Here is a 23,679-nt window from a genome sequence, read left to right as displayed (position 1 = left end):
TTTATTGTAGCTGACTAGGAGACAGCAGCCCAGTGACAGGAGGAATTTCCCAGAGGCATAGGCGGCCTTCTTTGGGGCCCAGCGTGGATTCACCTCCCCAGACATCTGAGAGATAAGTGGAGGGCTCGGAACTAGGGAGGGGATGAAAGTGGGGTACCAGGGCAGGGATCACTGGGAGGGATTTTTCGAGTCTGGTTTGGAGCTGGGGATGTCCCAGATGTGACCCCTTAGGCTACATGAAGGGAAAGTCTCATTTTTCATGTCAGTGCTGAGGTGTGCAGGGCAGAGCAGTCCTGGTGTGTGTTGTGTCACTTGTCTGTTGTGCACTCTGTCTGTTTGGTGTCTTGTCTTTTCCTTTAGTCCTTTCAGGGGCCTGTCCAAACCCCTGGCATCAGTCTTAGCATTTCTGATCTCTGTGCTCCTCAGCCAGGTGCCTTTGTCTCAGCTGCTCGGACACTCATCAGAATCCATCTCTCTTCACAAGCATCCGGTCCGATGCCTTTTCAGGTCTTGTTCTGAGCTGTACTGACAGCCGTGCACCGCCCTGATCCATTCCGGCGGGTTAGGTCTTGTGAGAATGCAAAGACAGGTGGAGGATTCTGACCGTAGGATTCTCGGGCATCCATCTCTGCGTTTCTTGGGATAAGTCATCCCGATGGCATCTTGTTCCTGCAGGGTTCTCTGAGCCTGGCCAGCTCACCTTCCATCTTACCTCGGTCATCTCATTCCGAGTTCTCTGGACCCTCAGGGTCATTCTTCTTGCCCAGAGTTTTCTGTCCCTGTTGCGTCCCCTCGTTTGTCCTGTGCTGTGTCACGGGTGTTGGTGTGTGTTTGGCCGGGAGCTGCTCTGCCTTGCTGCTCAGTCTGGGTGTAGGGGTACGAGGGTAATAGTCCTGGGGGCTTGAAATTTGTGATGTGGGGTGTGGTTAGACTGTAGAGGGTATTCCTAGATTGCCACAAGATGTCTGGAGCTGTCAAGGTATCCTGCAGCACTCTGACTTTTGTCCAAACTCTGTTTCAGATGCAGAGAGATGAAATCTGTGGCAGAGCCCCCCATCCTGGGTGAGGGGGCTCCCCTGAGAAGGTCAGTCCCTGTTTCTGTTTGCAGGGGAGGTGTAAATGATGGCTGTGTTACAGCTCTGTTCTTTGTCTTTATTTTTAGGTGGTGAAGCCGGATCTCAGCAGTCAAGCTGACGTGGGCGAGGTGAGCAGTGACTCGTGGACAGAAGCTGTTGCTATTGTTCAAGCCTCACTCGCTGGTGCAACTCTAAGCCTCCGTTCTTGTGTGTTTTAGGGAGTCCACTCGCAGGAGGCCGAGCTCCCCTCTCACCAACGGGACGACAGACCCGCGTCACCTCACCCGTGAGCCCTCAGGGAGCATTCCAGGAGTCTGTGATGGAGCCTTGATCTTCTCCTTGTGAAGGCCCCATCCAGGTAGGCTTGGATAACGGCCGAGGAGTTGAGGTGAGTCAGGGAGGAGAAGGAGGAGGAGGGAGGGTCCCCTCAAGTTCCAGCGCTGCCACGTCACCTTGTCTGCTCTTTACCCAGGCAGACCCTGCGATGCCGGCGTTGGCCTCTGAGCGCAGCTGAAGCGCGGGGCCGAGGACCCAGGCAAGCTTAGGAGACAGTGAGTAGCAGAATTGTCGGGTTTTGGGTGATGGGCTGCTAAGATCACGCATTCATGTTTGGTTTTTTTTGTTGTAGCTGACTAAGAGACGACAGCCCGGCGACAGCAGGAATTTTCCTGAGGCAGAGGTGGCCTTCTTTGGACCTGGCAGGGATTTGCCTCCCTGGATGCCTGAGAGATAAGTGGAGGGCTGTGGCTCACAGAGGGGATGAAAGCAGGATGCCAGGGCAGGGATCACCGGGAGGGGTTTTTTAAGTCAGATTTGGAGTTGGGGGCACCAAGATGTGACCCCTTAGGCTACATGAAGGGAAAGTCTCATTTTTCATGTCAGTGCTGAGGTGTGCAGGGCAGAGCAGTCCTGGTGTGTGTTGTGTCACTTGTCTGTTGTGCACTCTGTCTGTTTGGTGTCTTGTCTTTTCCTTTAGTCCTTTCAGGGGCCTGTCCAAACCCCTGGCATCAGTCTTAGCATTTCTGATCTCTGTGCTCCTCAGCCAGGTGCCTTTGTCTCAGCTGCTCGGACACTCATCAGAATCCATCTCTCTTCACAAGCATCCGGTCCGATGCCTTTTCAGGTCTTGTTCTGAGCTGTACTGACAGCCGTGCACCGCCCTGATCCATTCCGGCGGGTTAGGTCTTGTGAGAATGCAAAGACAGGTGGAGGATTCTGACCGTAGGATTCTCGGGCATCCATCTCTGCGTTTCTTGGGATAAGTCATCCCGATGGCATCTTGTTCCTGCAGGGTTCTCTGAGCCTGGCCAGCTCACCTTCCGTCTCACCTCGGTCATCTCATTCCGAGTTCTCTGGACCCTCAGGGTCATTCTTCTTGCCCAGAGTTTTCTGTCCCTGTTGCGTCCCCTCGTTTGTCCTGTGCTGTGTCACGGGTGTTGGTGTGTGTTTGGCCGGGAGCTGCTCTGCCTTGCTGCTCAGTCTGGGTGTAGGGGTACGAGGGTAATAGTCCTGGGGGCTTGAAATTTGTGATGTGGGGTGTGGTTAGACTGTAGAGGGTATTCCTAGATTGCCACAAGATGTGTGGAGCTGTCAAGGTATCCTGCAGCACTCTGACTGTTGTCCTGACTTTGTTTCAGATGCGGAGAGATGAAATGTGTGGCAGAGCCCCCCATCCTGGGTGAGGGGCTCCCCTGAGAAGATCGATCGCTATTCAAGGTGAGAGTCACACATTTCACATTTATTGGCACTCCAGTGCAGGCCACCTGCGTTTACAGCTTCAAACAGGTGAGTCCCTTGGTAACCCCCCTGGGCAGCAGCTGGAGCCTGCTCCGGGCTGGGCTGAGGGAGCAAACACTTGTGGCTGACACAGCTCCACACTGAGGGTACTTGGGAAAACACCTGCCTTGTCCTGGAATTTTTTTTTTTGAGCTTTTGACAAGGTTTTAATCATCACCTTGGTAAAAATAAATGGTAAGGACTGAAAACATGAGAGACTGGCAGGTTATACGCACGAAAGACAACTTTTTTTTTCTTAAATATTTGTGCAGCCTATATCTTAATTTTGAGACTCTTTTTTGGTCAACTTTATTGTAAAAACCCCTTATTTTCAAGTTAGCTGCTTCAATAATGAATTTGTTTTACAAATACCCGCTAATGTCCGAAGGTTAAAGCACTAACACCAACATCCCACCTCTTTTATTTTTGCAGCAAAATTTTATCTTTACTAAACTTGAAACTTGATGTTTTTGCAGGTAGTAAGTTAAAGAAGGTGTTTATCTGCCCATCACTGATAGTCAGGGTCATGAAGAAATTGCTCTAGTGTTCTAAAATAAATGCAGATTTTTAGGCCTCTCCCATTCTCTCTGACTAGCAACATGTGAATTGATTTTTGATCTCCTTTCTGTTGGTGTCTGTGGGTTTTAAGCGGCATGGAGAAGGTGTCTGTGGACATGGCACCCAGGGAATGGTGCTGGGAAGGGCAGGATGGAAAGGAGCTGCTCAGGAATCCAGAGCAGCAGTGGAGTGGGAGCTGGTGCTGCTGCCTCAGTCACACCCTCCTGGACAGTCTGTGCAGTGATAATATTCCTACTTTCCTTCCTGAACCTGGGGTTGGAGGAGAACACGAGTCTTGGCATTGATGGAAAGGGGAACTCGAGGGAAAAACTGCTGTTTGTGTCCTTAGAGAGCAGTGGGAAGAGCCTGGGAGAAATCCTGGCTGGCTGAGGGATCCTTGTGTCCCCTCGGGAATAAATCCCTGCGTCTCCTCAGCCCTGCTGGTTTGCAGTAGCGTTTGTACACCTTTCGCTGCAGCTGTGGTTCTTAATAACTGGAAGTCCAGGGATTCTGGGCGATTCCCATAAGTTCTCCTGTTTTGTAGGAGCTGCACGGTGAGGTCAGCATTCTGAGGGAGGCCCTGGCACAGCTGCCAAGGGCAAGGAACGTGGAGCATCCCGGGGCTTCTCCCGCCCGAGTTTCTCCCGGAGCGTGCTGCGTGTCGTGCCGGATGTTTAACCCGGGTTTGGGGTGTTCTCCTGCAGTCCCAGCTCTAACTGCTGCCCCCGAGCCCCGGCCTTGCTCTGTCCCAGCACTGAACCTGGCAGGTGGGTGTGCTTTTCCAGCCCTTGAATCCCACGGGCAATCCCAGATTCCTGGAGCTCCCCGAGGCACAGCCTGGCCTCCCTCCCTGGGAGCTGCACCTCAGTCTGCCTGGACCAAGGCCATCCTGTTTGAGACTTTATTCCTGTTGCTTTTCCTCTTGCAGGTAGTTGGCGAAAAGGAGAGAGCCAGTAGGAAGTGAAGCCACTGGAAGGCCTTATCCCAGTCCAAGGTTGGATGGGAGTAACTGGACCTGTTGAATTCCCACTTCCCTTTAAATCAGTGCAGAGGAAGCAGATTTTAAATCATCATTCCATGAACTTTCACCAACTTCATGACTCTTGCAAAAGTTTTCAATGTTAGAAATTCCTGAGCTTGTTTTCCAGGCAGGCTTGGATTTGGATGTTATTCCTTCCTTTTAATTGAAGGAATAACTCTGATTTTCTCTCTGATTTTAGTAAGGGAATATTTATTTATTCCAATTTTCCATCCTAATTGGAATTTTTGTACCTTGTAGAGCACATTTCTAAGGAAATTTACCCAATTAATGTTGGTAAATCAGCAATTGTCCAGCACCATCTCCACAAAATTCTGTGATTTCCCAAGAAAACTTTGAAGTATTTATTTGCCACGATTCGTCTCTTTGTAAAGTTCAATTTACTGCATTTTTAATTACATAAATGCCATTAAAACCTGAATCCAGGCCTAGCTGCTGTTCCTTGGACACAAGGGGCTGGTTCTTTCCTACCTTGGCACATTTGGATGTTTGTCCAAAATGAGCTTCCCACTAAAATAGAATTTGTTTCCAAGCAGAAGTGGGAATTGTCTAGAAAACCTTCTGTTCTGGGGGGCACTGGGTTTGTTTCCCTTATTGCTGCATAATTGAGGAAAGCCATGGCGCTTTTTTAGGCAGTGGCAGGAGGTGAGAGCTGCGTTTATTTAATTTTGTCTTTTATTTTTTGTTATTTTTGTATTTTTGTGCTCTTTTGTTGTGGTTTTTCATGTTGCGTTTTGTGGTTTTTCAAAGACTTTTTCTTCAGTTTTTTAATTTTTATTTTTTTTCTTTAGCTATTTATTTACTTGTTAAAACTACTTTTCGTTTTTTATTTTAATTTTTTGTTTAAATTTTTTTTCCACTTTTTTGTTACTTTGAAATTTTTTTCTTTTGGTATTTTAATTTTATTTATTATTTTCTATAGTTTTGGTTTATTTTTTCATGTTTTCTTTGTTCCTTTTTTTTTTTTCCCCCATACTCTTTCTTCCCCCGGGCGCCTGGGGGTTTGGCTGTTGGCAAGAAAGATGAGAAATGACCTCGGTGCCCGCTGGACGTCGGGATGTCATAGAGAGCGCAGTTGGCAAAAGCTCTGTATTTTCTGCTCCATAAAACTCCTGAAGGGAGAAAGCTGTGACCACCGTGGTGCCGTTTTTTCCTTCCCAGCCCCGACCAGGTCTCCTCCTACCCGTGCACAGTGTTACCAGCAGCAGCCTGCTGTCCAGGCTGTCGAGGCGTATTTCAGAGGGAGCAATAAAAACAAAGTAGACGTTTTATTTTGTAACTCTCCGACCCTGCTTGTTTATTAGCAAAGAAATCCAAAACAAAGCGAACAAAAAAAGAAAACCCCCAAAATAAAATCCCCCGCAACCCACCAAAAAAACCCCATACAGATAGAGAAAATATGCCCATATTATCTAAATAAAGATTAAAACTTTACCCCTTAGAAAACCAGGCTCATTTAATTCAAATTAATTGTGTTTCTGATGTGTTAGGTTCATGAATTCATCTAGTGTAAAATATCGTTTAAAATATAAACAAACGAATTTAAAAAATAATGAAAAAGAAAAATAACAAAAAGTATAGGATATGAAAAATAATATCAATAAAAAATACACAATATATTATTACTTACTACACGTTTTATAAATATATTTAATATACATAATATAAACATCTATAATGTACATAATCATATTTAAATGAAATGTATTATTATTTATAACATTACATAATAAATTATTTTATATATAACTTTCTATATTTAATATCTATAATAAATATAATAGTATAATAAACATAATACATGATGTATAATGTACATAATATAAAAGATGAATTGTAATGATGAATGTAAATATCAGAATCACAAAGATAAAAAATATTGAAATAGAGCCTGAACGAAAGGCTTTTTTGTTTCGGTCTGGTTGCTGGCAGGGTTCTCGCAGGTGTGCTCGGGGGTCTTTTGGGCTGTTTATTCCGGAGGCTGTTCGCCAGGGCATTCCTGGGCACGTTCGTTTATGGCTCCGCTCCGCGCCGCCGCGCGGCAGTGCTGCCACCCTGTGGGCAGAGAGCGGTAGTGCAGCTGTCCCCCCCCGCCAGTCCCGCCTGATCTGTGTGGCAATGCTGCCACCGCGTGGGCAAACAGCGGTAGTGCAGCTGTCCCCCGTGCCCGTCCCTCATGATCTGTGAGACAATGCTGCCACCCTGTGGCCAAAGAGCGGTAGTGCAGCTGTCCCCCCCGCCCGTCCCCGAGGCACGTGGCAGCCCCGCACTGTGAGCTCGGGGGCGGCGCTGCCGCCCGCCCGCCCGCAGCTCGGGGCCGAAAGGGAGGGAAAAAGGCAAGGAGCCCGGGCGCGTGGCAGCCGGCTGCCTGCGCGCGCCACCCGGACCCCGGAGCCGTCCGGGCGCGATTTTCCGCGGCGTTTGCGGGTGTGCGGACACGGGATGGGGGCGCAGCGGCGCCGCGGGCTGCAGTCCATTCAGTCAGGCGCTTGTGGGAGGAGCCGAGGGGGCATTTTAGTGGGTTCCACTACCAAGATGGCGGCGAGACGCGAGGCGCCCGACCTTCCAAAAAGGGCGGCCAAAAGGGCGGGAAAAATAAGGACCCTATAGGCGTTTAGCCAGACGCCTGCACAAAAACCCCGACTACGGCGCCGCCCGGGCGCAATTTTCCGCGGCGTTTCCAGGTGTAGGGACACCGGTCGTGTGCTCAGCCGCGCCGCGCTTGCGTTCGGATTCGCGGATTTAGTCAGGCGTCTGTGTAAACACCTGGCGGAGGCCTATGCCGAGCCGCAAAGAACATGGCGGCCGGGACGGAAGTGGCCTCAGCCGCAGCCAAGATGGCGGCGAGCAAAAGCGGAAGTCACGCGACGCCCCTCACAAAATGGCGCCCAGGCGCGAGGCGCCCGACCTTCCAAAAAGGGCGGCCAAAAGGGCGCGAAAAATTAAGGACCCTATAGGCGTTTAGCCAGATGCCTGCACGAAACCCCGACAACGGCGCCGCCGGGGCGCAATTTTCCGCGGCGTCTCCAGGTGTGGGGACACGGGCCGTGTGCTCAGCCGCGCCGCGCTTGCTTTTAAATTCGTGGATTTATTCAGGCGTCTGTGTAAACACCTGCCGGGGGCCTATGCCGAGCCGCCAAGAACATGGCGGCCGGGACGGAAGTGGCCTCAGCCGCAGCCAAGATGGCGGCGAGCAAAAGCGGAAGTCACGCGACGCCCCTCACAAAATGGCGCCCAGGCGCGAGGCGCCCGACCTTCCAAAAAGGGCGGCCAAAAGGGCGCGAAAAAATAAGGACCCTATAGGCGTTTAGCCAGATGCCTGCACGAAACCCCGACTACGGCGCCGCCCGGGCGCAATTTTCCGCGGCGTCTCCAGGTGTGGGGACACGGGCCGTGTGCTCAGCCGCGCCGCGCTTGCGTTCGGATTCGCGGATTTAGTCAGGCGTCTGTGTAAACACCTGCCGGGGGCCTTAGAGGTGCCGCAAAAAAGATGCCGGCGGAACCGGAAGTGGCCTCAGACGCAACCATGATGGCGGCAAGGAAGGGCGGAAGGCTCGTGGGGCTCGTCGCGGCCGAAAATCGCCGAGTGCAGCTCACACCCTGCAATGGCAAAAGCTGTTTTATTAAAACTCAGCCGAGAATTTTCCTCTTATTTCCAGGTCACAGGATATACTGAGGCTGAGAGGGATCCTAAAATCTGACTCTCAAGCGGACGGACCGTTTGAGAATCGAACTCAGCACCTTGGCATTACCCGGACTCTGCTCCAAGCAGCTGAACCAATCTCTGCATTATGGGGATGGACCTCCATAGGATGGCAACGCTTGGCCCCACTAAGGTAAGTGCAGTGCCGCCTTCTCTGCCAAAGCTGCTTCACACACCAGCCCCTGGAATGGCTCGAGGGCAGAAGTGGCTGGCAGCTCACGACAGCACAAAGCTCTTCCAGTGACGCTGATTTCCTGTCCTTTCCAGGATTTACCCAGCAGCTGCCGTAAAAGTACTCACACAAAGTCTCTTTCCGGGCGGAAAGGAGCAGGACAAGTCCTGAGGCTTCCCTTCTTCCACGGCCAAAGCTCTGCAGAGAGGCAGGGCCGGTCCCACCCGCACAGGGGCGTTTCCTGCAGGTGAGTGTTGCCGGGCCAAAATGATGGCAGCTGCTGAGGCCGGGGCTGCTTTTCTGGCCGGAGGCCTCGGTGCCCCCCCGTGCCGCCTGCAGTGTCCCTCGGGGTTTCCTGCAGGTGTCCCGGGTGCCCGGAGGCGCAGGGAGGAAGGAGGCCGGCAGCCCCAGCGGGGCCAGCAGCCCTGGGATGATGTGCAGGGAGGAGCTGTGCCTGCGGGGCCCCGCCCGTGGCAGCGGCGGCCAAACGCAGGGCCCGGGGCCGGGCTCGGGGCTGGCACGGACACGGCCCCGGGGCTGCCGCGGCTCCTCGGCCAGGGGCTGCTCCCGCCGGGCACGGGGAGATGCTGCAGCCCGGACAGAGGCACCCACAGCCCAAGAGCTCCCCGGGGAACAGCTGGCATTGCCCGGGAACGGCGGCTCGGGCTGTCTGCAGAGGGGCTCAGACAGCAATTCCCACCTCCCGGAGCTCCCACACAGTTGCCAGGGATGTCCTGGCCACCCCAAATCCCCTCCCTTTCAGCCTGAGGACATCACCCGTCGGCAGCATTAAAGCCAAGGCGCTCCTCCCTCACAGAAATTAAATCCAGAGCAACGGCCCTCGGAGATGCCTCAAAATCAAAGGTTTGAGTGGGATGGAGTTTCGTTTGGATGAAGTCTGGACTTTTCCAGGGAGCCGGCCGGAGTGCAGAAGTGATGGAAAGCTTTTGCAGGTGGGTCCCACTGGAGGTGTGCTGAAGGCAGGGATGGGCGTCCCTTGCCTGAGGGAAAGGCACTTGCAGAGGCCACTGCTGGGGCTCGGAAAGGAGCTGAGCTCCTGCAGGGAGCTGTGTCCTCCCGAGGGCACAGGGGCTGCCTCAGCACAGGCCGGCCAGTGCCTTCTCCTGCTCTGAAACATCACCTGGAGCCCGAGCTCAGGGGGGTGGCTGAATTCCAGGGAAATCTGACAGGTGACCCCCAGGGGGTGAGGGTTATAATTAACCAAATCTATGGAATAGAAACCTATCCTGTCCCCATCCTGCTGAGCTTCCTTGGAAGCTCTGCTGGTTCCTGACACGTCTGGCATTCAAGCAGCAGCTCTGCGTGGGAATATCCGTGCTCCGTGAGGCACTGTGAGGTTATTGCAGCGGGAACTGAGCAGGGAATTCGGGGCCGTGGGTATAATTCATCTAAACTAGCAAAGGTGACAGTGAACCCCAAATCTGGGCACCACACAGAGAACAATCTTTGTGCTGCCCTGTCAGCTCAAGCCCCTGGGCTGGGAAGTTTTGGGAGTCAAACATATGGAATGATAGAAGTCACAGCAACTGGTGTCACCCCGAGGGACAGTCCAAGTCCCAGACAATTCCTCTGCAATCCCCTCGGGGGGAAAACACCCTCTGTCTGCCAGGAGCCCTGACTCTGTTTCTCCTAGCAGCTGTGTTGGGCTTTAAGAACTTGAAATAACTTTGAAGCCAAAGAAATCACCTTTTCCTACTGGTTTGATTGTTGTGTTTGGTTTTTGTTTTTTTTTTTTTTTTTCTTTCAGATGCTGGACTTGCTTCTGTGGATGTGTGCTGAGCTCTGGCTGCAGGGGACTGTCAGGCCTGAATGGCTGTGAGTCTGTGTTCTTCTCGCTGGGGAAGCGGAAATAATTATTAATTAGACTGCAGAAATGTTTTCAGAAACCTTTCCCCTTTCCTGCCCTTTGCTGGTGGATCTTCTCTTTCTGCCTTTGACTTTACAAAGCTGTTCCCTGATGTCATTTCCCCTGCCTGAATTCCTTGCAGCTCCTAGCTGGGAAAAACTGGGATGATGTCCTGGGGATGTTCTTAGGGGAGGACAGAGGTGAGATTTTTGCCTGTATTTTTCTAATATTTTCTAAAATTTCAGGGAGCTGCTGCTGCTGCTGCACAAGTGGAGCCTTGTCAGCGAAGACCTGCATCTGCAGGAGGCCCCGCAGGCCCTGGCTGGGAAGTGCCAAAACAAAGAAGTGATCAGTAAGTGCTGAACTGCTTCCAGGAGGGCGTATTTTGTTGCAGCCGTTACAGACCAACAAAAGAATGGTGCTGTGTCCGCGTGATGTTGGTGACTTTGTGTGAGTTGCTTTATTGAAGCCAATCGTTGGTAAGGGTTTTGAGCATCCCTTGGATAGCCCTTGGAGCTCTGGGTGCCCTGGCTGTCTCTGCGGTGCCCTTGCCGTCCCCTGGGTGCACTTTGGGGTCCCCGGGCTGTCCCCTATGTGTCCCTGGGGTGCCCTGGCTGTCCCCTAGGTGTCCGTGGGAGTGCCCTGGCTCTCCCTGGGGTGCCCTGGCTGTCCCTTAGGTGTGCCTGGGGGTTCCCTGGCTGTCCCCTAGGTGTCCCTGGGAGTTCCATGGCTGTCCTCTAGGTGTCCCTGGGGGTGCCCTGACTGTCCCTGGGGTGCCCTGACTGTCCCCTAGGTGTCCCTGGGGGTTCCCTGGCTGTCCCTGGGGTGCCCTGACTGTCCCCTAGGCGTCCCTGGGGGTGCCCTGGCTGTCCCCTAGGTGTCCCTGGGGGTTCCCTGGCTGTCCCCTAGGTGTCCCTGGGGGTGCCCTGGCTGTCCCCTAGGTGTCCCTGGGGGTGCCCTGGCTGTCCCTTAGGTGTCCCTGAGGATGCCCTGGCTGTCCCCTAGGTGTTTCTGGGGGTTCCCTGGCTGTCCCGTGGCTGTCCCTGGGGGTGCCCTGGCTGTCCCTGGGGTTCCCTGGCTGTCCCCTAGGCGTCCCTGGGGGTGCCCTGGCTGTCCCTTAGGTGTCCCTGGGGTGCCCTGTCTGTCCCCTAGGTGTCCCTGGGCGTTCCCTGGCTGTCCCTGGGGTGCCCTGACTGTCCCCTAGGCGTCCCTGGGGGTGCCCTGGCTCTCCCTGGGGTGCCCTGGCTGTCCCTTAGGTGTCCCTGGGGTGCCCTGTCTGTCCCCTAGGTGTCCCTGGGGGTTCCCTGGCTGTCCCTGGGGTGCCCTGGCTGTCCCTTAGGTGTCCCTGGGGTGCCCTGGGTGTCTCTTGGGGTGCCCTGACTGTCCCTGGGGTGCCCTGGCTGTCCCCTAGGTGTCCCTGGGGGTTCCCTGGCTGTCCCCTAGGTGTCCCTGGGGGTGCCCTGGCTGTCCCCTAGGTGTCCCTGGGGGTTCCCTGGCTGTCCCTGGGGTGCCCCTGGCTGTCCCCTAAGCGTCCCTGGGGGTGCCCTGGCTGTCCCTTAGGTGTCCCTGGGGGTGCCCTGGCTGACCCTAGGTGTCCCTGGGAGTGCCCTGGCTGTCCCCTAGGTGTCCCTGGGGGCCCTGGGTGTCCCTGGGGGTGCCCTGACTGTCCCTGGGGTGCCCTGGCTGTCCCCGAAAGTGCCCTCCCTGTCCCCTAGGTGTCCCCAGGGGTGCCCTGGCTGTCCCCTAGCTGTCCCTTGGGGTGCCCCGGCTGTCCCTTGGGGTGCCCTTGCCGTCCCCTAGGTGCACCTTGGGGTCCCCGGGCTGTCCCCTAGGTGTCCCTGGGGGTGCCCTGGCTGTCCCCTATGTGTCCCTGGGGTGCCTTGGCTGTACCGAAGGTGTCCCTGGGGGTGCCTTGGCTGTCCCGTGGCTGTCCCTGGAGGTTCCCTGGCTGTCCCCTAGGTGTCCCTGGGGGTTCCCTGGCTGTCCTTGGGGTGCCCTGACTGTCCCCTAAGCGTCCCTGGGGGTGCCCTGGCTGTCCCTTAGGTGTCCCTGGGGGTTCCCTGGCTGTCCCCTAGGTGTCCCTGGGGGTGCCCTGGCTGTCCCCTAGGTGTCCCTGGGGGTGCCCTGGCTGTCCCCAAAAGTGCCCTCGCTGTCCCCTAGGTGTACCCAGGGGTACCCTCGCTGTCCCCTAGGTGTACCCAGGGGTGCCCTGGTGTCCCCTAGGTGTCCCTGGGAGTGCCCTGGCTGTCCCCTAGGTGTCCCTGAGGATGCCCTGGCTGTCCCCTAGGTGTTTCTGGGGGTTCCCTGGCTGTCCCGTGGCTGTCCCTGGGGGTGCCCTGGCTGTCCCTGGGGTGCCCTGGCTGTCCCCTAGGTGTCCCTGGGGGTGCCCTGGCTGTCCCCTAGGTGTCCCTGCCTCGCCCGAATCCTCGACTCCGCCTCCGGCGCCATGGTGACACCCCTCCCAGTCTGGACCAGTGTGGCCACACCCCCTCCCCTGGGGCCATTAGACCCATCCCAGTATAGACCAGTTAGGCACCGTGTGCCCACCACGGACCCCCACACGCCTGCCAGTTCGTCCCAGTCCACTCCCCGTCCATCCCAGTTCTCTCTGATCACCCTCCCAGTGCTCCCAGTCCATCCCAGTCCCGCAGGTGTTGGTGCTTGTGGCTTGATCAGCTGGTGCCTGTCCGCAACGTGGAGCGGGTCAAACGAGGCCTCAGGGGGACGGGGGAGCGGATTTGGGGGGTCCTGGGGGTCCCGAGTTGTCCTGGAGGGGTTTGGGGGGTTGTGGGGGGTCTGGGGGGAGTCCTGGGGGCTGCTTTGGGTGTTTTTGGGGGATCTTCGGGAGGTTTGGGCGGCCCATTTGAGGCATCAAAGGAACCTGAGGAGGGTTTTGGGCGCTCCTGGAGGTCGGGGGGGGCCCTGGGGGTGGTTTGGGGGGCACTGGGGGGTTCCAGCCCGTGACCCCCCCCGTTTTTGACCCCCCCCCCCGAGCTGTTTCGGTCTCATCGACGCCCTCCTGAAGCCCAAGGGGGGGTGGGCGCTGGGCCCCCCCCGCTGCCCCCTCCCCCTGCCACCCCCGCGACGCCCTGCAGGTGAGGGACCCCCAAAAACCCCTCCCCAGACCCCAGATTCACCCCTGGGACCCCAAAAAACCCCCCAAACCTCTCCCCGGACCCCAAATTCACCCCTGAGGCGCCATAAAACCCCTAAACCCCTCCCCATGAACCCCAAATCCACCCCTGGGACCCCCCAAAACCTCCCCAGGACCCCAGATCCACCCCGGGACCCTCGAATCCATCCCTTGGACCCCCAAAAACCCCAAAATCCATCCCTGGGACCCCCCAAAACCTCCCTCCAAACCCCAAATTCACCCCTCGGACCTCCAGAATCCCTCCACAGGCCCCCTCAGGGGTCGTTCCCCACGAAAAAGGGCGGGAAACGTGAGGGGAGAAAAAGGGCGGGAAACGTGAGGGGAGAAAAAGGGCGGGATCAAGTGGGAGGGATCAATGGAATTTTGGGGGGCGTCAGCGACGGTGAGGGAAGATCAATGGAATACTGGGGGGGCATCAATGACATTGGGGGGGGGTCAGTGACACTCGGGTGGGGATCAATGATGCTGTGGGGGGGTCGATATCAGCTCGGGGGGCGGCCATGGGTTTTTGGGGGGCCGCAACGCAGGCGGCCGTGCTGGGTTTGGAGCGGGGGGGCCCCTTCAACCCCTGGGGGTGCCCTGGCTGTCCCCTAGGTGTCCCTTGGGGGCCCTGGCTGTCCCCTAAGTGTCCCTGGGGGTCCCCTGGCTGTTCCTGGGGGGGCCCTGGCTGTCCCGTATGTGTCCCTGGGGGGGCCCCAGCTGTCCCCTGGCTGTCCCTGGGGGTGTCCTGGCTGTCCCCGAAAGTGCCCTCCCTGTCCCCTAGGTGTCCCCAGGGGTGCCCTTGCTGTCCCCTAGGTGTCCCTGGGGGTTCCCTGGCTGTCCCTGGGGTGCCCTGGCTGTCCCCTAGCTGTCCCATGGGGTGCCCCGGCTGTCCCTTGGGGTGCCCTTGCCGTCCCCTAGGTGCACCTTGGGGTCCCCGGGCTGTCCCCTAGGTGTCCCTGGGGGTGCCCTGGCTGTCCCCCTATGTGTCCCTGGGAGTGCCTTGGCTGTCCTTTAGGTGTCCCTGGAGGTTCCCTGGCTGTCCCCTAGGTGTCTCTGGGGGTGCCCTGGCTGACCCTGGGGTCGCCCTGGCTGTCCCGTGGCTGTCCCTGGGGTGCCCTTGCTGTCCCCTAGGTGTCCCTGGGGGTGCCCTGGCTCTCCCTTAGGTGTCCCTGAGGATGCCCTGGCTGTCCCCTAGGTGTCCCTGGGGTTCCCTGGCTGTCCCTGGGGTGCCCTGGCTCTCCCTTAGGTGTCCCTGAGGATGCCCTGGCTGTCCCTTAGGTGTCCCTGGGGGTTCCCTGGCTGTCCCCTAGGTGTCCCTGTGGGGGCCCTGGCTCTCCCTGGGGTGCCCTGGCTGTCCCTTAGGTGTCCCTGGGGGTTCCCTAGCTGTCCCCTAGGTGTCCCTGGGAGTGCCTTGGCTGTCCTTTAGGTGTCCCTGGAGGTTCCCTGGCTGTCCCCTAGGTGTCCCTGGGGGGCCCTAGGTGTCCCTGGGGGTTCCCTGGCTGTCCTTGGGGTGCCCTGACTGTCCCCTAAGCGTCCCTGGGGGTGCCCTGGCTGTCCCTTAGGTGTCCCTGGGGGTTCCCTGGCTGTCCCCTAGGTGTCCCTGGGGGTGCCCTGGCTGTCCCCTAGGTGTCCCTGGGGGTGCCCTGGCTGTCCCTGGGGGGGCCCTGGCTGTCCCCAAAAGTGCCCTCGCTGTCCCATAGGTGTACCCAGGGGTACCCTCGCTGTCCCCTAGGTGTACCCAGGGGTGCCCTGGTGTCCCCTAGGTGTCCCTGGGAGTGCCCTGGCTGTCCCTGGGGTGGCCCTGGCTGTCCCCAAAAGTGCCCTCGCTGTCCCCTAGGTGTACCCAGGGGTACCCTCGCTGTCCCCTAGGTGTCCCAGGGGGTGCCCTGGCTATCCCTTAGGTGTCCCTGAGGATGCCCTGGCTGTCCCCTAGGTGTTTCTGGGGGTTCCCTGGCTGTCCCCTAGGTGTCCCTGGGGGTGCCCTGGCTGTCCCTGGGAGTGCCCTGGCTGTCCCTGGGGTGCCCTGACTGTCCCCTAGGCGTCCCTAGGGGTGCCCTGGCTGTCCCCTAGGCGTCCCTGGGGGTGCCCTGGCTGTCCCCTAGGTGTCCCTGGGAGTGCCCTGGCTGTCCCCTAGGTGTCCCTGGGGGTGCCCTGGCTGTCCCTGGGGGGGCCCTGGCTGTCCCCAAAAGTGCCCTCGCTGTCCCTTAGGTGTACCCAGGGGTACCCTCGCTGTCCCCTAGGTGTACGCAGGGGTGCCCTGGTGTCCCCTAGGTGTCCCTGGGGGTGCCCTGGCTGTCCCCTAGGTGTCCCTGCCTCGCCCGAATCCTCGACTCCGCCTCCGGCGCCACGGTGACACCCCTCCCAGTCTGGACCAGTGTGGCCACACCCCCTCCCCTGGGGCCATCCGACCCATCCCAGTATAGACCAGTTAGGCACCGTGTGCCCACCACGGACCCCCACACGCCTGCCAGTTCGTCCCAGTCCACTCCCCGTCCATCCCAGTTCTCTCTGATCACCCTCCCAGTGCTCCCAGTCCATCCCAGTCCCGCAGGTGTTGGTGCTTGTGGCTTGATCAGCTGCTGCCTGTCCGCAACGTGGAGCGGGTCAAACGAGGCCTCAGGGGGACGGGGGAGCGGATTTGGGGGGTCCTGGGGGTCCCGAGTTGTCCTGGAGGGGTTTGGGGGGTTGTGGGGGGTCTGGGGGGAGTCCTGGGGGCTGCTTTGGGTGTTTTTGGGGGATCTTCGGGAGGTTTGGGCGGCCCATTTGAGGCATCAAAGGAACCTGAGGAGGGTTTTGGGGGCTCCTGGAGGTCGGGGGGGGCCCTGGGGGTGGTTTGGGGGGCACTGGGGGGTTCCAGCCCGTGACCCCCCCCGTTTTTGACCCCCCCCCCCGAGCTGTTTCGGTCTCATCGACGCCCTCCTGAAGCCCAAGGGGGGGTGGGCGCTGGGCCCCCCCCGCTGCCCCCTCCCCCTGCCACCCCCGCGACGCCCTGCAGGTGAGGGACCCCCAAAAACCCCTCCCCGGACCCCAAATTCACCCCTGGGACCCCGAAAAACCCCCAAAACCTCTCCCCGGACCCCAAATTCACCCCTGAGGCGCCATAAAACCCATGAACCCCAAATCCACCCCTGGGACCCCCCAAAACCTCCCCAGGACCCCAGATCTACCCCGGGACCCTCGAATCCATCCCTTGGACCCCCAAAAACCCCAAAATCCATCCCTGGGACCCCCCAAAACCTCCCTCCAAACCCCAAATTCACCCCTCGGACCTCCAGAATCCCTCCACAGGCCCCCTCAGGGATCGTTCCCCACGAAAAAGGGCGGGAAACGTGAGGGGAGAAAAAGGGCGGGAAACGTGAGGGGAGAAAAAGGGCGGGATCAAGTGGGGGGGATCACTGGAATTTTGGGGGGGTCAGCGACGCTGAGGGAAGATCAGTGGAATATTGGGGGGGCATCAATGACATTGGGGGGGGTCAGTGACACTCGGGTGGGGATCAATGATGCTGTGGGGGGGCCGATATCAGAGGTTATCAGAGGAAATCGCCGCCGCCGTCCTCCCGTGCCCAGAGCCCCGCCAGGACCCCAGCGCAGCTCCGGCTGCAGGCGGAGCAGGAGCGGCTCCTGCCGCCCGCAGCGATCCCGGTCCCGATCCCGATCGCAACGCCCCCCTGGTCCTCCGGCCCCGAGACCCATAGCCCGCCCGCCGGGGGAGGCCGCACCGCTCGGGAGCCGCAGCCGACACTGACAGGACCCGAACCAGAACGGCCGGTCCCATTTCCGGCCCCGCCTGGCTCCGCGCAGGGCCGCGAGCAACCTCGGCTCGGCTCAGCTGTGAGGGGCGGGGCGGGGCCGCGGGCGATGGTCCCGCCCCCATCCCGGGCAGCGCGGGGCGCCGGGGCGGGCTCGGGGCGGAGCCGGGGCGGGCTCGGGGCGGAGCCGGGGCTCTGTGAGGCGGGGCCCGGAGGCAGCCGGGGCCGGGCAGTACCGGGGGCGCGGCTTCAGGGGCGCGGGGCGGGTCCCAAGTGCACGGCGCCGGGACCCCACCGGGGCGTTCCTCACCGAGCCCATAGAGCAGCAGCTACTTCCGCCACCCTTTTGAATCCCCGCGATTGGCGGGCTCGCTGAGGCATCGGCAGTGCTGATTGGACAGCGGGCCCCGGGAACCGCCCCCGCCCCCCGGCCCGCGCTGAGGGCCCGGGGCCTCCGCCCTCAGACCGGCTCCGGCTCCAACCCGGCCCGGGCTCTGCTCCGGTCCCCCCGGCCCGCCCTGAGGGCCCGGGGGCTCTGCCCCGAGACCGGCCTCGCCCCTCCCCGCCTCGCCCTGTAGTAGATTTCTGTTTGGTTTGTGGGAAGAAACATGTGTGAGAAGTGAGAGTTGTGCTGGAGGGGTGCTGCTGGGATGAAAGGATGGAGTAAATCTGCTCCGAGGATGTGCGATGAAGAATTCAGGGTCAGAGGTGGGCAGTATTTATAAACTGTCTCCATATTTCCCTGTATCTCTGGGTGTTTGGATTTAGCCTGGGATTGTCAGCTAAGTTATAAACAAGCCAACCCGGCTACTGAACTCCCAATGAACGTTTGGAACCCTTGCACAGAAAGACAAGGTAGTGATGATTCCAAAGGAGAAAATGTAAATGAAGGGTAACGATTGCTGGGAAATTTCCTTAGGAATTGTGAACCTCACACAAACGGAATTTAGGAGGTGGAATCCCAGTTTCAGCCTTGGGCACGTGCAGGAGCAGAGGGATCCTTATTCACAGCAAGGAAAGCCCGGTGCCCCAGCGTGTCAGTGCACACAGTGCAATGTCCAGGAAATGAGCAGCAGGGACTGGCAGCAGCTGCAGGTGAGAGCTGTCACAGGATGATTGAGGGGACAGAGCAGCCCCAGGTGAGAGCTGTCACACTGATGAGGGGACAGGTGGAAGCTGTAAAGGATAACGAGGGGGCGGGTCCTGCCAGCACTGCTTTAAGAGGGGAGCCCGAGCTGAGTTTGGCACGGAGCTGCGGGAGGAGAGGGGTTTATGCTGGGCTCCCAGGTGAGGCTCATGGAAGGATGGTGAGTTCATCTCACAGGGGCTGGGGGAGGCCTTGGGCGTGGAACATTACTTCAGGAGGTGCTGAGGGACAAACCTTTGTGCCGAGCAGCAGCAGCAGCACAAAAGGTTGAAATAAGTTTCGGTTTGGCATGTAGTGATGGGATTGGCGTCTATGGTGTGCTAGTGTTGTCTAAAGGTTTAAACTTTAACGTTTATTTTTAAAGTTTTAAGTTAATGAATTAATATGGGTCGCAAGACATGGGCTTTTTCCTTTTTATTTGGCTAGGGGGAAGTCTTTAACTTTGGGGGGGCTCTGAGTATATGTTCTGGAGTATTATTAAGGGGTTTGGACATGGTGTTGTTTTTATTATATTCAGTAGTTTGACTAGGGGTGATAAGAGTTGGCTTTTTTTGCTGGAATTTTTTTGGGGTTGTCTGTTTGAAAATTTATATATTTATGCAGTTAAGTGTGCTGGTGTTTCTGATGTAACTCTTCAGCATATGTTATTGTTTGTGTGTTTTAGGTGGTCTACTTGTCTTACACCCTGACCGATTGGCCAACAGATCTGCTGAGATCATACATCGATGTTTGTTTTATTTCTTGTAGCTGAATAAGAGACAGCAGCCCGGTGACAGCAGGAAATTCCCAGAGAGCGAGGCGGCATTCTGTGGCACCCGGCGTGGATTCTCATCCCCAGACGTCCAAGAGATAAGTGGAGGGTTCAGAGCCACAGAGGGGATGAAAGTGGAGTGCTGGGTCAGGACTTGTCAGGAGGGGTTTTTGAGTCAGGTGTGGAGATAGGGATGTCCAAGATGTGCCAATTGAGAGTACAGGTGTACCAGCCCGACCCCACCCCTACCCCAGACCCGAAGGAGTAGCCCTAAAGACATGCCCGTTTCCCTGAGTGCAGGTACAGGCAGGAGCCCTTATGCAGGACAATGCCAGAAGGCCTGGCTGCGAGGTGTAGGGCTCTAAAGAAGTTGGGTTTAGAAGGGGGGAGGTGTAGCCACACACACAGAGGCTGAGGTAAAGGACTCGAGGACTAGAGGACACACTGTGAAACTCAGGGGAACAGGCTAGGATACAAGTCAGAGTACAGGTGTAGCGGCCCTCACAGCACTGCTACCAGCACACTTCCCCTGAGAGCAGGTGCAGGCAGCAGCCCTAGTGCAGGAACACACCAGAAGCTCTGACCTGTGCAGACACAGTCAGGCTAGGGCCAGGCAGGAAGCGATAGTGGGGAGCAGGATCCAACAGGGCTGGGGATAACGGGGGTTTCCCGCCCCACCCACCCTGGGATTCCCTGTCTCTCCGCAGCCGGTGGAAGTGCTCCTGATTCCCTCTCGAGGCGGCGGTTGGTAAGGCTTCGTGCCTTTTGCCACCGCAAAGAGTTCGGCTCTGTCAGCCTCTGCCCTGTCTCAGGGCCACGTTTCTTAGGGTAGGCAGGGAACAACTGTGGATGTACCTGTCCTGCGTGCGGGACAGCTCTTGGGACCCTAACGGTGCAGAGCGTCCCCGGCTGCAAGGTCTAGGGCTCTGAAGAAGCAGGGTTCAGAAGGGGGGAGGTTACAGTGATACACACAGAGGCTGAGGTAAAGGACTCAAGGACTAGAGAACACACAGTGAAAATCAGGGGTACAGCCTAGGATACAAGTCAGAGTACAGGCATCCCGGCCCTCACAGCGCTGCTGCCAACACCGTTTCCCTGAGAGCAGGTGCCGGCAGCAATCCTAACGCAAGACAAGGCCAGAAGTCCTGAGAGGTGCAGGCAGTAGCCCTAAGCTAGGGCCAGGCAGGAAGTGACAGTGGTGGGGCAGAGTCCACAGGGTTGAGGTTCACCGGGGATGTCCACCCTGCGTTCCTGTCCTGCTCTAACCGGGGATGCTCACAGCCCTAATGGAGGCCACGGTGGGTGGGCTCGGTGCCAGTAATGCCTCTAAGGCTTTGGCGCTGCGAGCGTCGGCCTCCGAGCTCAGCTGACGCACGCACGGGGCCCGAGGGCCCGGTCCTGCTTAAGAGACGGTGAGTAGCAGAGCTGCTGGGTTTTGGCTGATGTGCAGCTAAGATTATGCTTTGATATTTGGTTTTCTTTATTGTAGCTGACTAGGAGACAGCAGCCCAGTGACAGGAGGAATTTCCCAGAGGCATAGGCGGCCTTCTTTGGGGCCCAGCGTGGATTCACCTCCCCAGACATCTGAGAGATAAGTGGAGGGCTCGGAACTAGGGAGGGGATGAAAGTGGGGTACCAGGGCAGGGATCACTGGGAGGGATTTTTCGAGTCTGGTTTGGAGCTGGGGATGTCCCAGATGTGACCCCTTAGGCTACATGAAGGGAAAGTCTCATTTTTCATGTCAGTGCTGAGGTGTGCAGGGCAGAGCAGTCCTGGTGTGTGTTGTGTCACTTGTCTGTTGTGCACTCTGTCTGTTTGGTGTCTTGTCTTTTCCTTTAGTCCTTTCAGGGGCCTGTCCAAACCCCTGGCATCAGTCTTAGCATTTCTGATCTCTGTGCTCCTCAGCCAGGTGCCTTTGTCTCAGCTGCTCGGACACTCATCAGAATCCATCTCTCTTCACAAGCATCCGGTCCGATGCCTTTTCAGGTCTTGTTCTGAGCTGTACTGACAGCCGTGCACCGCCCTGATCCATTCCGGCGGGTTAGGTCTTGTGAGAATGCAAAGACAGGTGGAGGATTCTGACCGTAGGATTCTCGGGCATCCATCTCTGCGTTTCTTGGGATAAGTCATCCCGATGGCATCTTGTTCCTGCAGGGTTCTCTGAGCCTGGCCAGCTCACCTTCCATCTTACCTCGGTCATCTCATTCCGAGTTCTCTGGACCCTCAGGGTCATTCTTCTTGCCCAGAGTTTTCTGTCCCTGTTGCGTCCCCTCGTTTGTCCTGTGCTGTGTCACGGGTGTTGGTGTGTGTTTGGCCGGGAGCTGCTCTGCCTTGCTGCTCAGTCTGGGTGTAGGGGTACGAGGGTAATAGTCCTGGGGGCTTGAAATTTGTGATGTGGGGTGTGGTTAGACTGTAGAGGGTATTCCTAGATTGCCACAAGATGTCTGGAGCTGTCAAGGTATCCTGCAGCACTCTGACTTTTGTCCAAACTCTGTTTCAGATGCAGAGAGATGAAATCTGTGGCAGAGCCCCCCATCCTGGGTGAGGGGGCTCCCCTGAGAAGGTCAGTCCCTGTTTCTGTTTGCAGGGGAGGTGTAAATGATGGCTGTGTTACAGCTCTGTTCTTTGTCTTTATTTTTAGGTGGTGAAGCCGGATCTCAGCAGTCAAGCTGACGTGGGCGAGGTGAGCAGTGACTCGTGGACAGAAGCTGTTGCTATTGTTCAAGCCTCACTCGCTGGTGCAACTCTAAGCCTCCGTTCTTGTGTGTTTTAGGGAGTCCACTCGCAGGAGGCCGAGCTCCCCTCTCACCAACGGGACGACAGACCCGCGTCACCTCACCCGTGAGCCCTCAGGGAGCATTCCAGGAGTCTGTGATGGAGCCTTGATCTTCTCCTTGTGAAGGCCCCATCCAGGTAGGCTTGGATAACGGCCGAGGAGTTGAGGTGAGTCAGGGAGGAGAAGGAGGAGGAGGGAGGGTCCCCTCAAGTTCCAGCGCTGCCACGTCACCTTGTCTGCTCTTTACCCAGGCAGACCCTGCGACGCCGGCGTTGGCCTCTGAGCGCAGCTGAAGCGCGGGGCCGAGGACCCAGGCAAGCTTAGGAGACAGTGAGTAGCAGAATTGTCGGGTTTTGGGTGATGGGCTGCTAAGATCACGCATTCATGTTTGGTTTTTTTTGTTGTAGCTGACTAAGAGACGACAGCCCGGCGACAGCAGGAATTTTCCTGAGGCAGAGGCGGCCTTCTTTGGACCTGGCAGGGATTTGCCTCCCTGGATGCCTGAGAGATAAGTGGAGGGCTGTGGCTCACAGAGGGGATGAAAGCAGGATGCCAGGGCAGGGATCACCGGGAGGGGTTTTTTAAGTCAGATTTGGAGTTGGGGGCACCAAGATGTGACCCCTTAGGCTACATGAAGGGAAAGTCTCATTTTTCATGTCAGTGCTGAGGTGTGCAGGGCAGAGCAGTCCTGGTGTGTGTTGTGTCACTTGTCTGTTGTGCACTCTGTCTGTTTGGTGTCTTGTCTTTTCCTTTAGTCCTTTCAGGGGCCTGTCCAAACCCCTGGCATCAGTCTTAGCATTTCTGATCTCTGTGCTCCTCAGCCAGGTGCCTTTGTCTCAGCTGCTCGGACACTCATCAGAATCCATCTCTCTTCACAAGCATCCGGTCCGATGCCTTTTCAGGTCTTGTTCTGAGCTGTACTGACAGCCGTGCACCGCCCTGATCCATTCCGGCGGGTTAGGTCTTGTGAGAATGCAAAGACAGGTGGAGGATTCTGACCGTAGGATTCTCGGGCATCCATCTCTGCGTTTCTTGGGATAAGTCATCCCGATGGCATCTTGTTCCTGCAGGGTTCTCTGAGCCTGGCCAGCTCACCTTCCGTCTCACCTCGGTCATCTCATTCTGAGTTCTCTGGACCCTCAGGGTCATTCTTCTTGCCCAGAGTTTTCTGTCCCTGTTGCGTCCCCTCGTTTGTCCTGTGCTGTGTCACGGGTGTTGGTGTGTGTTTGGCCCGGAGCTGCTCTGCCTTGCTGCTCAGTCTGGGTGTAGGGGTACGAGGGTAATAGTCCTGGGGGCTTGAAATTTGTGATGTGGGGTGTGGTTAGACTGTAGAGGGTATTCCTAGATTGCCACAAGATGTGTGGAGCTGTCAAGGTATCCTGCAGCACTCTGACTGTTGTCCTGACTTTGTTTCAGATGCGGAGAGATGAAATGTGTGGCAGAGCCCCCCATCCTGGGTGAGGGGCTCCCCTGAGAAGATCGATCGCTATTCAAGGTGAGAGTCACACATTTCACATTTATTGGCACTCCAGTGCAGGCCACCTGCGTTTACAGCTTCAAACAGGTGAGTCCCTTGGTAACCCCCCTGGGCAGCAGCTGGAGCCTGCTCCGGGCTGGGCTGAGGGAGCAAACACTTGTGGCTGACACAGCTCCACACTGAGGGTACTTGGGAAAACACCTGCCTTGTCCTGGAATTTTTTTTTTTGAGCTTTTGACAAGGTTTTAATCATCACCTTGGTAAAAATAAATGGTAAGGACTGAAAACATGAGAGACTGGCAGGTTATACGCACGAAAGACAACTTTTTTTTTCTTAAATATTTGTGCAGCCTATATCTTAATTTTGAGACTCTTTTTTGGTCAACTTTATTGTAAAAACCCCTTATTTTCAAGTTAGCTGCTTCAATAATGAATTTGTTTTACAAATACCC

General features: G+C 57.0%; 1 long non-coding RNA gene across 1 annotated transcript; it reads left to right on the top strand.

The window, feature by feature from the left end:
* Positions 1–1,380: 1,380 nt before the first annotated feature.
* Positions 1,381–1,874, top strand: LOC136305732 (uncharacterized). The gene is made up of 3 exons (XR_010725407.1): positions 1,381–1,464; positions 1,549–1,627; positions 1,705–1,874. It is a non-coding gene; the product is annotated as an uncharacterized lncRNA (long non-coding RNA).
* Positions 1,875–23,679: the final 21,805 nt, after the last annotated feature.

This window comes from Chamaea fasciata, unplaced genomic scaffold (assembly GCF_029207755.1).
Source record: "Chamaea fasciata isolate MVZ Bird 193981 ecotype frontalis unplaced genomic scaffold, bChaFas1.0.hap1 SCAF_612, whole genome shotgun sequence".
NCBI classification, from domain to species: domain Eukaryota; kingdom Metazoa; phylum Chordata; class Aves; order Passeriformes; family Sylviidae; genus Chamaea; species Chamaea fasciata.
Note: the sequence above shows the minus strand (reverse complement) of the source record. Positions and strands in the feature narration are given on the sequence as shown.